At 49.2% G+C, this 4,087-nt stretch overlaps 1 protein-coding gene across 2 annotated transcripts in view; it reads right to left on the bottom strand.

Annotated features, from left to right (window-relative positions):
* POGK (pogo transposable element derived with KRAB domain) overlaps positions 1 to 330 on the bottom strand; it is a 15,637-nt gene extending 15,307 nt beyond the window's left edge. Inside the window, exon 1 of one of the 2 annotated variants that reach the window (XM_025355651.1) lies at positions 130 to 330. The gene's annotated coding sequence lies outside the window, so the exon portion shown is untranslated. The remainder of the gene's footprint in view (positions 1 to 129) is intronic. The other variant, XM_025355642.1, reaches the window with a different exon arrangement.
* Positions 331 to 4,087: the final 3,757 nt, after the last annotated feature.

The raw sequence follows: 4,087 nt of genomic DNA on the forward strand, positions 1-4,087 counted from the left end.
CCCCCGGCGGGCCCGCAACAAAGGCGGCGGCGGCGGCGCAGCCTCGGCGCCCCCGCCCCCGCCGCGGCCCAGCCGCCCGGGACCCGGGGGAGGGGCCGCGCCGCCGCCGCCCCCGCCGCGCGCACTCACCGCCGGGCCCAGCGGCCAGGGCGCGGGGTGGGGACGCGAGGGCTCCGGCCCGGCTGTCACAGCGCCATCCTTTCCGCTTCTCCGTCCTCCCGTGCGCGCGGCCCCTCGGGAGGGAGCGGGGAGGACACGTGGTGGGAGGAGGGAGGGTCCGGCCCGGAGCTGAGGGTGTTGGGAGGCGAGGGGAGGAGCGCGGCTGATGTCAGCAGGCCTCGGCGGCGCCGGGGGACGGCGTCCGCGCGAGCTCCGGGGCCCTCCTCTCGGCGCGGCTTCCGGCCGGTCCGCGCGCCGCCCGGGCAGTCCCTCGCGGGCCTGGGCAGCCGTGCCCTCGGCCTTCTCCTGCCCCACCAGCTGCAGGCCGCTTTCAGTGCTGCGTGTGACCTCGGCGTGGACGAGGCAGGAAGAGCCCGGATTGATTTTAACTGAGCGTAGCGTGGGCGCATAGTTCCATGTGCTCATTTGCAGTCACCAGCGGGTTGCACTTGCTTGGACGAGCTCTCCAGGCGCTCTCGCCGTGTTTCAGGGAATGAAAGACTAGACTGGCAAGAGAGTGTAGGGGCATGAGGCGGGGTCTTTGAGGAAGAATATTCGTATTCTGGCAGCAGGCTTCTGTCCAGAACTTCGTCATATACATGGAGAAGGAACTTCCTGATTTTTGTAGCTGTTGGTTGAATCCCAAGCATGTAATCCCTTGGACGAAGTAGGTGTATAGAAGGACCTTTCTTCTCCAAAACGTCCAAAGGAGTTGTTTACTCTCAGCCCTGTGGACAATACAACAAAAGTGACCCAAGAAGCCCTGAAGCCCTTTTCATTCCAGAAAATGATTCTGGGTTTGGGTTTTTGTTGAGAACTTGTTGAAGAAAAAAATATTCTGACTCTTGTTAAAACAGTAAGGAAGACTTTATACAGGGTTATTGCTGTAGGTGTAAAGATGATCACACTAGGGAGAGATGAGGTCTGACACGGAATGCTGGGGATGTATAGCCAAGGAGCAGAATGAAGGGGTCAGTAGATGGAAAATTACTGAAACGAGACATCAAGCGCCTAGAGGGTTTCTTGCTGAAGGCAGGCTAGGGCGATCAGATATCAAGGGTGGGGGAAGGAGAAATTTGATCAGATATCCATGGTGATCAGATATCAAGGGTGGTGATTTCTCTCTAACCTGACATAGCAGGATTCTTGCTAAAATAGAGCTGGGCAGGCCACAGGTTCGGCGCGGGGCGGGGCAGGGGGAGGGCGGGGGGGGTGGTTGGGGGAGGCGGTGAGTGGTCAGGGGACCAGGGTGGAGGCCTGCTGAAGAAGAGGGCTTAAGCCTGATAAAACTTTGGTAAAGAAAAGAGTCCGTCAAACTCTTTAGATTGTCCCTGAGACCTGAGTATCTGTTGGAAAAGACCTGTCTTTCCAAGTTTTCATGACCACTACTACTTATATGTGAGTTTTACTTCTCTCTGTCATGGGAGAGGTCACTGTGCACTGTGCTTTTAATACATAAAATGTAGCATGACATGACATACACATCTTTGAAGTGCAATCACAGCTGACAACCCAAGACCATAGAAGATCTAATCTGTGGGTGGAAAAGATCGTTCAAATATTGGGAGGGAGGCTAGAATTTATTTTTTTGTTTTAATGAACAATATTTTTGTGTATAAAGTAAGTATTTGTAGAACAGGAGTGACATCTTAGTTTGAATTGATTGGCACTGCCCTCTTAATTTTTCTGAGGAAATGGCAGATTCAAATAGAAATTGAGGAGGGCATTTGGAAGCGAGAAGGGTACTAGGGATGTTGCTGGCACCCCAGCATCTTAGAAAAGAAATTAATACAGTTATGAGATAGCCACACACACACACACACACACACACACACACACACACACACACACCCTACTGTGTTAGAGTTTTAGTCTTTGAGAGCCCTAATGTTCTCATGGGCTTGGATTAGGTGTCCCCAAGAAGAAACTAACAGTGACCCACCCGAATTCTTGACTTTGAACCCACAGTCCTATGATCTAAATTACTGTCAGAGGATCCATCTTTTTATGGGTCTGTAATTGCTAACAAGACTTACCCTAGGAGCAAGGTGCTGGCTTAGGCACAATACACTGCAGACTCATGTTTAAGTGGTTTTCTAAGTCATTGTGCTTCTTTCTGCTGGTGTTTCATCTGCAAAAAGAGAGTTGAACCATGCATTGTCCTAACATTCTCTCAGCTCTATTATTGTTCCCATTGTCCATAAGACTTTATCTGAGTCTGAATGGGGAGTGATTGAAGCCAGTCTTTGAGACAGTGCATTACTCTGGTAATTCAGTAGGATGGGTTTCTCTTAGTTGGTGGCTAATATCAGCTGAACATTCATTTAATCAACATAATAGTTCTTTAATGATGCTGTTGGTCTGACCTCATCCTTCCTCCTATTGAATTATTACAGTACACAAACCATAGGAGTTCCAAAGAGCCTCAAATTTTACAAAATACTCATTTATAACTGTAGTGTTCCCTGGTGAATACGCATTTCTGATTTCCTTCAGCAGAGGCCCCATGGCCAGGTCAACATAGCTACTGGCCCACATACCTCTATTCCTTGGGAACTGCTGTAGATTGAATTAATAGTTTTGGTACTTTGTGTCCCTGTGGTAGTGTTATAAGCCACACCGTTGCCGTGGTGTCATGTGCAGAATGTACTTCAGTGCCCCTTCACTTGGCCTGCTTCTATGGTGAGTTTCAGCCAATGGAATGTGGGGTGAAGTGACTGTGTGCAAGTCCTGAGTAGAGGTCCTAAGAGGCCTCAGAAGTTTCTCCTTGCACCTCTGGGAGCTTTTGATCTCTGCTATGACAAAAGCATGCTTAAGTAGTCACTGACCCTCCAACTTGGGCATTAGAAGGAGGCATGTGTTACAGAGCTATCCTTGCTAACATGAATACCAGTGACCATTAGAAGAGATTAGTGTTGTTTTAAGCTACTGAGTTCTGGGGTGCCTTCTTATAGAGCAATTTTGAGGGTGTAGCTTATTGAGATGATGACAAGAGGCAACCTTGGCCTTAGGGCTCCCAACCTTGGCCCTCAAGGAGTTGCTCTGAAGCAGGAGAAGGAGAATTGACCATTTTGTGGTAGATATCCTCAGGTATGCGGACAAGGGGATCCTAGATGGGGAGGAAAGGAGGAGAGAACCAAATGGGGAAGGAGCATCACTGCTGACTGTATCTTTCTCTTCCCTGGGATTCTGGCACTTCAGAGAAAGAGCAAGATATGAACCCTAGCCCTAGAAATTACCCCATAACAAGTCAGGCATGCCGGCTTGTATCTGTAATCCCAGCTGCTCAGGAGGCTGTAGGAAGATTGCTTGAGGCCAGGAGTTCAAAACCAGCCTGAGCAACATAGTGAGACCCTATCATTTTTCAAAAATATTACCCAATAAAGCCAGAAGTTATTCCCGGTACATCCTGATAAAATGGTAAGGAAAATCCTGCTCTGGGGAGTTCCTTGGAAGGACTTAGAAGTTCTTGGAGAGGAGGTGTGTTGTTAGAACACCTCAGAGAGTTAAGGAACACTCAGTGGTTTCTCTAGAAGGGGAAGGAAATCAAAACACTTAGGGTCATACTATTATAGCTACTGTAAAAAACAGACCCCAAATGCATAAAGGCACAAACACAACAGAAGTGTGATTTCCACTGATGTCATAGTCCAGCGTGTTTCTGTCCACAGGTGACTCCTGATGCCGTGATTTAGGATCCGTGTTCCTTCCGTCTTTTGGCTTTGCCACCATCTTGGGCCTGTGGTTTTCTCCATCTGCCAGAGTGAAGGGGAGAGAAAATGAAAAAGGTACACCCTTTTCTTGCCCCTACAGTAAAGCTTGTCTCTTTTATCACATTCCATTGGTTGGGATCAGTTACATGGTCACACCTGTATGAGAAAAGGCTGGAAAATGTGTGTGTATCTCTATATAGAAGGGGTGTGTATCT

The sequence above is a fragment of the Theropithecus gelada genome, chromosome 1 (assembly GCF_003255815.1).
Source record: "Theropithecus gelada isolate Dixy chromosome 1, Tgel_1.0, whole genome shotgun sequence".
Lineage (NCBI taxonomy): Eukaryota > Metazoa > Chordata > Mammalia > Primates > Cercopithecidae > Theropithecus > Theropithecus gelada.